The 13372-nt window shown below is 51.0% G+C and overlaps 1 pseudogene; it reads right to left on the reverse strand.

The window, feature by feature from the left end:
* Positions 1-10384: 10384 nt before the first annotated feature.
* LOC144317959 (U4 spliceosomal RNA) lies at positions 10385-10451 on the reverse strand (annotated as a pseudogene).
* Between the last annotated feature and the right edge of the window lie 2921 nt (positions 10452-13372).

Raw genomic sequence — 13372 nt, forward strand, 5'->3', positions numbered from 1 at the left:
GCTTAATCAACTGAGCCACCCAGGCACCCCTACTGTGTGAAGTTTTAATAGCCATTTTAACCTATAAACCATCTCAAGTTGTGTTGCAGGGCTCAGCCTCAAGATTTCACATTTTAGGTTTGTGCATCTCCAGTGGACTTCTACTCAAGGACAAGTCTAACTTTAAAAAAAGTAAGTACCAGGGGTGCCAGGGTGGCACAGTCGGTTGAGCATCTGCTTTTGGTTCATGTCATGATCTCGGGGTCCTGGGATCGAGCCCCATGTTGAGCTCCTCATCCAGCAGGAAGTCTTCTCCCTCTGCCCCCTCTCTCTCTCTGCTCGTGCTCTCTCCCTCTCAAATAATAAAATCTTTATAAAAATTAAGAAAAAAGTAAAAAGGCAGTACCAAAGAGCTTAAGTGATATCAATTGGCATTTCTGAATGAGAGGGAATCATCTATACATTAGCCAGGTTGATGTGCTGAGAGACCTAAAGCATCTCTTGAATTTGTGGGAAATCTACATTTTTGTTGTTAGGGACCCAGAGGCAGTGCGTACTGTGCCTTCCTTAAATTGATAGCTCCTCGGGATCCCTGGGTGGCTCAGCAGTTGAGCATCTGCCTTTGGCTCGGGGCGTAATCCTGGAGTCCTGGTTTCGAGTCCCACATCGGGCTCCTGTGGGGAGCCTGCTTCTCCCTCTACCTATGTCTCTGCCTCTCTCTCTGTCTCTCATGAATAAATAAATAAAATCTTTAAAAAAAAATTGATAGGGATCCCTGGGTGGCGCAGTGGTTTAGTGCCTACCTTTGGCCCAGGGCGCGATCCTGGGGACCCGGGATCGAATCCCACATCGGGCTCCCAGTCATCCCAGTGCATGGAGCCTGCTTCTCCCTCTGCCTGTGTCTCTGCCTCTCTCTCTCTCTTTAATTTATTTAATTAATAAATAAATTTAAAAAAAATTGATAGCTCCTTGGTTGAAGGGATTATAGCTTTAATGTTCTGTATCAGTCTAAAATTTTGGAAATGATGATTTGCTTTATGGAATGGCCAAAAAGTTCTATTCCCCAAGCTTGCCCCATGTTCAGCCTCTTTCTCCATCCTTCTCTTCCTTTTCTCTCAACAACAAAAAAGCAAAACCTAACAACAAACTATATAAATGACTTTGTAACTTTTCAGAGGTAGTGTTGGGCAAAGTACTGTTCTAGACTCTGGGGGAAATAGAAACTTCTTCTGGCCTGGACTGGGCAGACATAATTGGATCCAACTCTAGGAGCAAAGAATAAGATGCCCATCCACTTTCTTCCCAGAGTTAAAGTCCTGAAAATGCCCAATTTCACCCAGGTCATGGAAGGGGTGGAAACGTGCCATCACTATTTTGAGAAGGACAGAAGGACCTGAGTCCAGTACTCTTGACCACACACAAGAATCACTGGGAGAGGGATCCCTGGGTGGCGCAGCGGTTTAGCGCCTGCCTTTGGCCCAGGGTGCGATCCTGGAGACCCGGGATTGAATCCCACATCAGGCTCCCAGTGCATGGAGCCTGCTTCTCCCTCTGCCTATGTCTCTGCCTCTCTCTCTCTCTGTGTGTGACTATCATAAATAAATAAATAAATAAATAAATAAATAAATAAATATCAATCAATCACTGGGAGAGCCTGCTGGAAAACAAATCAGGATTTGGCATCTGGCTAGAGATTCTGCATCTCTGTCCAGCTCCTAGGAAATGGTAACTTCTGATCCAGACACCACACTTTAGTGAGATCCCAGAGGTCGTGTTTGTTCAATATGACTTTGGAGGTGGGGGTAGGGGAGATTTTCCTCAGAGCATGGGGCAGTGAGCACCATAACTTGATCTGCCTTCCTGAGCAGTGGTGGTCTTGGAAGGATGAAGAGATTCAAAGTGCAGGGTGAGCTTCAACATTTTCTGGCTTTGGCTGCTGAGATTAAGCTTTTAGAAACAGTGTCCTAATGCCCCCCCCCCCCCGTTTTTAAATATTTTATTTATTTATTTATTTGAGAGAGAGCAAAAGCTTAAGCAGGGGTGTGGGTGGAGAGGGGAGTCATAGGGTGAGGGAGAAGCAGGTTCCCTGCTGAGCAGGGAGCCTGATGTGGGACAAGATCCCAGGACCCTGGGATCACAACCTGAGCCAAAAGCAGATGCTTGGGATGCCTGGGTGGCTCAGTGGTTGGGCGCCTGCCTTTGGCTCAGGTCGTGATCCCTGGATCCGGGATCGAGTCCCGCATCGGGCTTTACCCCATCTCCAGACCCAGGCTTTAGCTGGTGTGGCAGCAAAGCCTTTCCAACTAAGCCCTCTGGAAGTCCTCAGCTTGATTTATTTTTGGATTGTGTCTCCAGAATACGTCAAAATAGCTTTCCCCGCGGAAGGGAAATGATTCCTATTCCTACCTACAGATCCTCGAACCAATCTGAGCCATCACTGTGGCCCCTTCTGGCACCACATTCTTGCAGCTTGTGGAGGAGGAAACATTGAGAAGCACATTTGTTCGAGTGGCGGAGTTTACTGCCCACAAAGAGCTTCGTGGCCTCGGAGCCTTGTTGCCTACAGAGTAGGTTACTACTCCAGGTAAATGCCAAGATAGGGATTTTCCAGCAACATTCTTTTACAGATAAGAGAGAAGCAAAGTGCAGGGGAAGAAAACATGTTAGGGTCTCACTCTAAGGTTGGCTTGGTCTCATTTTAGAAATTGGATCCCCCTTTGTTCTTCAAAGTGGGTAAAATTCACAATTCCTTAACTGCAACTGAAACCAGAGATGGCCAGTTTGGGGCAAAGTTTGCAGACAGATGCGAGGCTTTTGTGTGAACTCTGGCAAAGCTTTCCCTCTGGAACTCGGTTTCCTCATTCGTCAAGCGAAGATTAGCACGAGGCTCCTGTTAGCCCTAAATTTCTGAATCTAGGTCATTCTGAGAAGATTCCTTCAGTCGCCAAGTTTCCACGGAGTATTTGCTGTTCTGGAAATGTGCCACTAGAGGCCGCTGTAAATATGGTTTAGCCCTGCAGCCGCTGTGGAAGGCCAGGCCTGCCATTCATTGCCATTCATGATGTTGCTAAGCCAGGCGGGCCACCCCTTAGATGTGAAAACCAGAACCTGTCCAGACTGCAAGGGGCTAGAATTGAGATGGCAGCCTCGCAGTAGATGCGTCTGTTGGTACATGCCGACCAGCCCTGTTTCCTGTCTAGATGGAGGAGAAAGCCCTCTGTGCGTGGCATGACAGGCAGAGGCCTTGGAACCGCAGGGCCTGGCTCTGTAGCATGCCCCGTTATCCAGGGCCAGTTCCCATTTAGCTGCTTAATATTCTGACTCACAGCTGAACTCACTCATTCAACAAGTACTCTTGGAGGCCCTATTTCACGCCCAGTAATAGCAAATATTTTTATAGAATCAGGCAACAGGAGGAAGCTTGAAAGGAAAAGTCATGGCCTTTATTCCATGCTCCATGGAAGCTTCTTATCTGTATTTTTCTCTTAATCCCCCAACTCAGTCTCTGAGGTGGGCATTTGTATGCCCATTTGCAGAGAAGCAAACTGGAAATCAAAGGTAAGGAGCATCAAACCTTGTACAGAGTGAATGAATGAATGAACAGAATATCCGCTCCACAGTTGTGTGGCTAGTACAAGGCTGGGCTAGGACTTGACCTTGGGAACTTCTGATCCCAATTTCAGACCTTTTATCTCCACTTCTGGCATATGGGAGAGGAAGAGGACATAGAGAAAAAGAGAATGATCTGGTGGCGGGCAGGGCTGAGAACCTGAGTCTCTTGCCTTGCAGGCTGGCCTGTCCAACCTGACTGCTGCATCCTGGAGTGCCCCCTGGCAGAGTTGGCTGGGGAGGCTCCAGACCTGGCTGTCTCTAAGCTCCTTCCCACCAGCCTGAACCAGGCCTGTGGAGGCACAGCAGGAGGGAAAGGGGGGAGGGAGCCCAAATGACCCTAATCAGTGTGTTTATTGGATCATAACTGTATTAGCCTCACAACTCAGTGAATCGCACAGAAATCACTTTCCTCTCCTTGAGGATCTTGCCGCAGCTCCATTAAAAGCTGCTGGCCCACGTGTACCTGTGAGGAAGCTCTGGTATAGCAGAAGCCGTGGGGGAGGAGGAAGAAGCAATATTTCTCCTTCCTCATTACACTGACAGGGAAAATGGCCATTTCACATTCACTGTATAAGAAAAGCCCCCAAAGGAAAGGGAATCCAAGGTTCACAATTGTCTTTTTGGCAACATTCAGCTCAGAGAAAATTCTCTTTGTGCCTCCCTTTTTGAAAGTGTTTGTGATGCTGTTTAAGATAAAACAAGAGTCGGGAAGGAACTTGCATTTGGGGAACATACCAGGTGCCAGATGCCTTGCACATATTATTCCACTGACTCTCTGAAGGCCCGTGAACAAGGCATTATGACATCTCATTCATAGATGCATCCACATCATGGGTGAAGATTCCACCCAGTTGGCAGGGCTAAGCTGGGAGATCTACTCTTTTCCCTCCACCATCCTTTAAACTCCCATGGGTTTGGTTTCTCCCTTTGCTCTCTTCTAACACTCAAAAAAAAAAAAACCCCAAAAAAACAGAAACTAGTATTCAAACCAGGTCACTGTGTGACCATGGCGGCTTCCGTCCCCAAGCCTCCATCTGTAGCCTGAAGACTAACCCCTCTCTTGTCTAAACTTCAGTGATTTTTCTTCCCTGGTGGCTCCCAGCACATCCTCAGCTAATTAGAATCTCACACCAACTCGGAGGGGAGAGCAGTATGGGTATTATTCCCATTTTTTAAGCTAGGGGAACTTGAGAAAGCAGAAATGCAATGAGGTGTTCAAGGTCACAGCATGAATGCAGAAGCAGGCATTCTGCCTCCGGCCCCCAAGCTTGCAGGCAGGCTGCCTCTGAGGCTGTCAGCAGCAGCTCTGGGAGCCTGACACCTGAGCCTCACCCTGGCTCCTGATAGAATTATCAGAGAACCAGGGAACACATACTTCCCGTAATCAGGGCAACTTTTCTTAGCCAGGGGTGGAGGAGGCAAGATGTGAAGTGTGTCTGATGAGCTCCTCTCCCAGTGCAGGGCCCCGAGTTAATAAAACCCAGGGAAATCATGGCAGACAGCTGGAGATGCAAGCAGGCGAGCTCCAGGGGCAGGGCCACTGGGACTTCAGCTTCTGCACAAAACCAATCTCATGGCATTTTGTGCATGTTTAAGTTTTCTCCAGCAGCCAGGCAAGCAAACACCAGGCAGCTTGGCATGAAAATTAATTTCGACCTTAAAAAAAAGTGTTTCATCCTCAGTGGCTCTTCAGGCCACCCCAGTACAGGTACAGCCAGAAGAAGTGCTAAGGAGCGATGGTGATAGAATCTGAGGGCTTCGGTGAAATGGTAGCCCTGCACCCATCAGCCTGAGGTAGGGAGGGGCAAAGAGTCCTGTGGCCAGGACACTCATGGCCACTGGGGCAGGGGAGAACTGAGAGGGGTTTCTGCAAATAGAATCAATCTAGGCCACTTGGGTACAAATAGAGCTGTTCTGTCCCTCACCCAGGCCTGCACATGCCACTCAGGAACGTGACAAGTGTGTCGGTGGAAGGCTGGGACTTCAGAGAGGGACACAATTTGTTTTGGAGCTTGTGAAGAAATGTGAGGACTCACTCTTCATTTCCCAAGATGCTCAAACAAGAGGAAATGGGCTTCCATCAAGTGGAGAAAGAGTTCAGGAGGCCCAGGAGCAGACTGGCTGACTGGCAGTAATGTATTCAAATGCAATTAAGTCCAGTGAAAAGAAAGGGAGGCTGAGGCCCTGGGGGAAAGGCCAGGCTGTGGAGGACCAAGGTCCAAGGCCTGCAGGGCACACTCCCTGCTAGTGGAGAGAGGAGGGGAAAAAATTACCTAAGAAGAGTTGTGAAAGGAGAAAGGTTAGGAAAATCCATTCTAACTTCTTGGAAATGGTAATACTTGAAAGATGGGGAGGATTTGGGCCTGGCAGAGAGGAAATGGCAGGAGGAAAGGCCAGTGGCACCCAGGTGCAGCTGACTCTGGTTGGGTGCAAAAGCCCAATGTGGGTGGTGGGGAGGTGGACAATCACCCTGGCTTTTCTTGTGGAAGGCCCAGAGACGGCATATTTGTGTTTATCGATCAACAGAAAGTCAAGGAGGCCCATCTCTTCTTGAAGAAGCCAAGGTGAGAGAAGATTCCCGAGACTGATTCTTTTTTTTTTTTTTTTTTTAATATTTTATTTGTTTATTCATGAGAGACACACAGGGAGAGAGAGGCAGAGATACAGGAAGAGGGAGAAGCAGGCTCCATGCAGGGAACCCGATGCGGGACTCGATCCCGGGCCTCCAGGATCAGGCCCTGGGCTGAAGGCGGCACTAAACCACTGAGCCACCCAGGCTGCCCGAGACTGATTCTAATCAGAGCTCCCATTCATTTTTATTTCTAGTTACTGCCTCTCAACAGAACAACCTTGGGCGAATTTCTTCTCCTCCCTAGGACTCACTTTCCAGGTCTGTAAAGTCTAGGCAAGTTGAATTATCTTTAAAGTCGGCAGTGCTGAGCTCTCTAAGATGGTAACTAACAATACTGAGCTGAATACTGGGTTACCTATTTGAGGGAAGGTGATGGACTGTGAGGTCTACACTGGACAAAGTGAGAAGTGTAAGGGTCATGGTCCTGAGCACAGATCAGATGGTGCAGACCAGTGAGGGGCTGGGAGCTAGAGACTCCTGGTCAGGCGCTGAAGGAGGACGGGAAAGAGGCCCGATGGTGTTGGGCCTTTGGACCCACACAGTCCTGGGTCTGCATCCTGTCATTGCTTACCTGTGTGTGCTTGGGCAGGTTAAGGTACTGAACAACTTTGGACCTCAGTTTCTTTATCTGTAAAGTGGAGCAGATAGTGCCCATTATTCTACAGATTTCTAGAACCAGTAATTCAAAGTAGGTGCTTTAACTCCACTGGACAGCTTCTGAGGAGACTGGGTCTCCCTCATTTCTACATCCCTGGTGATGAACTAGCACAGCTAGTTTGTACAGCTGGTTTGGCACAGGGGAGTATTTGCCAAATGGGACAGTAAGTAGCATCATGGGGTTAACGTGAGGATTAAATATGTGACATGTTAAATTCCCCCTGCTATGCCTAGTATATGGCAGCTTCTTGGTAAAAAAGAGATACATAAAAATCCCTCCTCTTCTCTGTGGTCCTGGCCTAGGGGCCCAGAGATTCGCCATCTGACAGTTGTCAAACTGAATTCATTATAGATGTTCACTAAATGTTTGCTGGACAGAAGGCTAGATGAGATGTGTGTGGTGGGGAAGACAGGCTCTGTTTGGGACCAGTAGGAGGAAGCCGAAGGTCCTCCTGAATGAGTTGATGTTTCAGAGGGAAAGGGTGGACTTTTATTTAGTCTTTAAAAAAAAAAAAAAGATTTTATTTATTTATTTATTTTTTTTATTTTTTTAAGATTTTATTTATTTATTTGAGAGAGTGAATGAGAGAGAGCACAAACTGGGGAGAGAGGCAGAGAGAGAGGGAGGAGACTCCCCACTGAGCAGGGAGCCTGAGGTGGGGCTCGATCTCAGGACCTTGGGATCATGACCTGAGCCAAAGGCAGATGCTTAATTGACTGAGCCACCCAGGTGCTCCTCATTTAGTCTTTTGACAAGCTGAGCACTCACAATGTACCGTGCACTGTCTCAGGGACGGGAGTGCACCACTGAACAAGACCAAGTCCTTGCCTGCATAAAACTTAAATCCTAGTGAGAAACTGACGAGATTAATGCTATAAGGGAAAATAAAGAAGGTCAGGGGATGAGAGTAATGAGGCACTGTGTTAGCTAGGATGGCCAGGAAAGCTTCCATGCAGAGGGGGCATCTGGACAGAGACCTGAGGGACTTGGCTGAGGGAACAGCAGGACACAAAGGTCCTGAGAAAGGAGTTACAGGGCCAACAAGGAGGTCAGTGTGGCTGGCACGCAGTCAGTGAGGTGAAGAGAAAGATGAGATGAAGTCAGAGAAATCACAGGGAAGGGAGGGGACAGAGCCCATAGCCCAGTAAGTCCTCTTACCACAGAGTAAAATGGGAGCCAGGGGAGGATCTCCAGCAGAGGAACATCACAACCTCACTTTGGTCTCACGGTCTAGACTTTGGTCTAGACTTTAGATGACTTTGGTCCATCTAAAGTGGATCCCATGCTGCTGTGAAGATTCCAGTAGCTAGACTGTACTGGGTGGGAGGTGCCCTTCACTTGGAAAAGCATGAGTGGGTGGAGGGAAGAAGAGAGCAAGAGACATGAGAGCAAGCTAGTGCCCACTGGGCTGCCATAGATGCCAGGGCAGGGTGGGTGGTGGGAGGGGTGGATCCTAGGGCAAGAAGGCTGCTGGGCTGGCAGAGAAGGGCCCTGGGGCTTCTCTTTGCCCCAGTGAATCATGGACCCAGTTAGCTGGCCCTATGATCTGGGGAGAAGTAGGAGGGAGGGCTAGTGTGCAGTTCAGGTTGGGATGGTAGGGCATCTGGCTGGAAGACCGCTGCCACCCTCTGGGAAGAATGGGTACTGGAGGTGTGGCGAGCTCTGTGGCTGGCTTTTGCTTCTTTCACCCTGACAGAACAGGGCTTCTCTCCACACCTCAGGCGGGTCCTCACTGTTTTGGGTCCCTGACCTTGCTGCTATTGGTGGAGTTTCTTATTGGGAGGAAAGAGTTCAGGCGAACTTGAGTGCATCATTCTCCCTCTCTAAGCTTCTTAGTCAATGAAGGGGTTTAGCTAGATGGTCTCCAAGCCCCTTCTAGCATTTCTATTAATGGATGGAATCAGACACTACATCTTTCCACCTCTGTACTGCCGTGGAGGTTTCAGGTTTCTGTTGTGCCCTCTATTTTTCCTTTTGTCTTCAGGGCTGCCATGTATGGAGGTGGAGGGTATTCACTGCACAAGGACACCCAACCAAGGGAGTAAGTGGAGGCTCAAAGCCAGCCCACACTCTGCTCAACAAGCCATGTGCCCTGTCTGGCCCAGAGTTTCATGTCCCTAGAGTAAAGAACACATTTTTCTAGTTTATTCTAAGGTGTGGTATGGGCAGCCCCCACTGCCCTGTCGCATGCATAGTCCTTCTGCTCTTCTGTGTCCCTTTTCTCCTACCATCACAAGTCTGAAACAGGGCAGATCTGAGGGCAGCATTTACACGAAGTGTCTTGAGAGGGTGGGCAGCAGCTGTCTTCGCTGTGAGGATCTCTGCCTCATATACCCCGCAGTGCTTTTCCTCTCCTTCTTATCAATGCTGCAAGTTGCCTCTCGAAATTGCTCTGCCATCATTAACACCGCAGATTAGGTCAGATGAGAGCGTGTTTGCAGTCTTGGATGGCAAAGGCAAAGCGCTGATGCTGATTATTCCAGATCTTCTGGGCATGGCCCATTCCGTGCTCACAGTTCCTAATCAGAGGGATGAGTACTGGTTACGTGGCCGGGTGGGCCAGGGCCGTGGTTGGTTCTGATCTGGCCACCAGGCCCAGACAACACGTCTGCAGCACCTGCTGGCCTATCGGCTGGCTTGCCTCAACATCGCAGGGGACCTCAGTAACTTGGCACTAGCGTAGCCCTCAAAGGAGAAATGACCCATCAGATGGCACATCTGCTGGCTGCTTTTGAACCACTGGCACTTCATTTAAGCAAGGACTGTGAGCATTTTGCCCTGGGCCTGATCAGCAAGCTTTGGATTCTGGGGCTCACTCTTGACCATGTAGCCGAGGAGTGTCTTGCAATCCTTCAGCGTTCCCTTCTGAAAAGCTCATGTGCCTGGAAGAGGCCAAGACCTGTGGCCTGGTGCCATGGCCCCTCACCTCTTGGCTTCCCGCTCTTACTGCTGCCACCTTTACCCGGCGGCCCAGCCACACCAAGCTCCCCCAACATGGCTCTCTGGCCCTTGGTCGTGCTGGCTGTCTGCCAGGAGCACCTGCTCAGCTTTGTGCTTCGGGCAGAGGTTCGTCACCTGTGGCGGCAGCTCTTCTGGCAATGCCCTCATCTTTACCACTTCAGTGCGCTCCAGCCCCGTAACCTGCTGGCAGCACTTGCATTCCTTTGCCCAAAGCTTTCTTGGCCTCTTGAACCTGCATTCGCCACTCTGTGCTGGCTAGGCCAGAGTGCCCAGGAGTTCCCCCTTGCCCCCACAAAACAGTGACCCTCAGCCCCTGAGCCAACCACCGACAAACGCTGGTGTATACACACCCTGCTCTCTCACCCTTCTACGGGGCTAAATTTGAGGCATGTTCTACATAATTTGCCCGAGCTCCTCTGTGGGAATGAGCCCTAGCTGCTCAGGGATAACTGGCCTGATAAACCCCCCGTAGGGCCTACTTATCTGTCTTACCCCCATCCTCCCCACATAGTGTTTCTTTAACTCCCAAATAAACTACTCACATTCAATTAGCAATAATCGCTCCTCCGATAAACCTCATTGGCTATGACACTGCCACTGTGCAAAGCTAACTATTCACATTCAAACCTTTCTCTCAGGGTCTGCTTCTGGGGGAACCAAACAGACATCATTTCCAATGTCCTTTTCAAGAGCACTTTTTTTTTTTTTTTTTGAGAGAAAGAGCACACACGTGCATGATCATGGAAGGAGGGAGGCAGAAGGAGAGGGAAAGAATGTTAAGTAGGCTCCATGCCCAGCACAAGGTCTGACGCAGGGCTCAATCTCATGCCCCGAAGATCGTGACTTGAGCTGAAATCAAGAGTTGGACGCAAATCAAGAGTTGGACGTGGAACCACCTAGGCACCCCCAGATCCTCTTTTTGCAGTTTCCCCTGATCATCCCTTCTTTCCACTCTTAAGGCAAAACTGTTGGCCACTCTTTTCTGTTCCCAGGGACTTTATACCTACCTCCAAGGCACTCCTCCTGCTGCATTGTGGCTTATCTGTCTGCATGTCCTGGGGCCCCTACTAGCCTGAGGACTCCTTGGGGACAACGTGTTATTTGTCTCTTTATTCTCGGAGCCTAGGATAGCATGTGGCACAGAACAGGTACCCAAAACAATTTTTTTTTTTTGCCAAAGACCCAGCAGTGGAAATGCAATGACTGAGAGGGAATGGAGAGAAATAGACAAGTAGAGAATCCTTCTAGAAAGGCCTGGGGGCTGCTAGCCCAGATGCTGTCACATAACAAAGTAATGGGGTAGAGTTTCAGTCTCACTATGCACCGGCTGAGCAACCTGCAATAGCTCCCTATGGTTGCCCTCCCCAACATGGCCTGATTTCATATATGGTTTTAAAGACCATCATCTGGCCCCATCCCAAGAGGCGGTCAAACTTGGGTCCCAAAGACTGGGGTTCAAATTCTTCTGTCAGTTCCCACCTGGCTGTTCAGGGACAAGTTCCTTAGCCTCTCTTGACACTAGCTTCCTTATTTATTAAATGTGGATAGTAATGCCTCACACTTATATTTTGAGAATTTAAAATCATACACAGCCCTTATGAGAGATTCTAAAACCACTGCGTTGTATACTTTAAATGGTGAATTTTATGCTATGGGAATAATATTTTTTTTAAGATTTTATTTATTTATTCACAGAGACACAGAGAGAGAGAGGCAGAGACACAGGCAGAGGGAGAAGCAGGCATCATACAGAGAGCCTGATGTGGGACTCGATCCTGAGTCTCCAGGATCACGCCTTGGGACCTGCACCACCAGGGCTGCCCCGGGAATAATATTTTTTAAAAAAGAATTAAGCATGGTTTCTAGCCTGCGGTAGGCTCTCTGAAAATAGAATGGTTGATTATCAAGAAGTTTCCCAAGTGGCCCTAGCAGTGGGCCAGACACACAGTAGGTACTCAGTAAATACCTGTGGAATGAATGGATAACATATTCCACAAGTATGTTTGGAACATTGTCAAGGACAGGTATGTGGGAGGTGGGAGGTGGGAGGGAGAGGAGGGCATAGAAATTCTGAGCCCAGTATTGGTTCCCTCAGGAAAGTTGGCCTGAATTATTCTCTTGGGAGATGGGGCCACATATCCAAACGGAGGTGGGCCTTCAGACCCAGGCGAGCCCCACTGCCATGCGAATCCCAGCCGCCTCTGCCCCTTTGGTGTGGGTCTCAGGTAGCAGAAGGAGTCCACCCTGAACCCGAGTAAAAGGAAAACACTTAACCTAGGTCAGGGAATGTGTTCTTATATTCATCTTTGACTCTGGCTGTTTCTAATGTTCTGGGAATTGACTTCAAACAATCTCAACAAGCCAGTTACCCAGCTGCCTGAGGCAGGGCCCAGAGGGCGTGGCTTTCCCCGGGTCCAGCCTCAGGCTCTAGGCCTCCCCGCACCCCCCCTCCGGGTCCCTTCCCTCCCCGGCGTCGGGCGGTGGGCGCGGAAAAGCGGGCTCCAGCTCAGCACAACTTGCACGGAGGCTGAGGAGGGGCTGCGGGGGATTTTCCGGAGCCAAGTCTATGCGTGCAGCCCCTGGGAGACGCCACAGCGTGGCGACCCCGAGTCTGGGAGGGCCAGGATGAGGCAGGGTGGGGCCGGTCGGGCCCTGAGGCCACGAAGGGCTTGGTTCTGGAGGGGGCCCCAGCTGAGGGGTGCCTCAACTGTCCCCTCGGTCCCAGGACAGGGATCAGAACCCGGCACACAGCAGCCTTCCACGCGGTGCTGGTTGGATGGGAGCCCAGGGGGCTCCAGCCACCCTCTCAGTCTGGTAGAGGAAGCTTCTAGACCCCAGGGGCTGGCTCAGCCACTAGTCACGACGGGCCGGAGATGGGGAGGGAGCTGGCGGGTGGCTTAGGTGGTTGACGCCAGGCCCGGAGGGCGCCCGAGGTGGATTGGGGGGCACCCATGCACAGGCCCTGCCTAGGCCTAACGGCCCTGCCTGGGAAACCGAGGAGGCCCCTCTGGGCCCTGGGGTGGCCCCCACACACCTGCCCAAGAGCTGGGATTCTGTTTCTAGACTCGCCCCGCCCCCCGCTCCGTGGGGCGCACCCGCAGCAAAGAGCCCCTCGAGCCTCGGGCGGGGGGCGGGGATGGTTCCTTTGCGCACGTCGCTGCCACCCCGCCCCGCGCAGGCCCTCCTCCAACACGCCCCGCGGTTCACGAGCCGCTCTCCCTCTGCCAGTAGGAAACCCCAGAGGGGGTTGGCGGTGGGCGCAGAGGGAGACGCGCGCGGCCGGGACCATCTCCGGCTGTCACCCCCCCCCCCAGGCTTCCAGCATCTGGAGCCGCGGCCCCACGCCCGCCACGCGCGCACACACGCGCACACACAGACTCACGCTCGCACCGACACCCTCACACCCGTGCGCAGACCCCGCCCGCGGCCCCGCCCCGGCCCCTGCGGGCGCCCCCTCCGGCGCTCGCGGACCCCGCACGCAGCCCGCCCCGGCTGGCGGGAGGCGGCGGCTTCGGGCACATTTGATTTTC

This window comes from Canis aureus, chromosome 7, assembly GCF_053574225.1.
Source record: "Canis aureus isolate CA01 chromosome 7, VMU_Caureus_v.1.0, whole genome shotgun sequence".
NCBI lineage: Eukaryota > Metazoa > Chordata > Mammalia > Carnivora > Canidae > Canis > Canis aureus.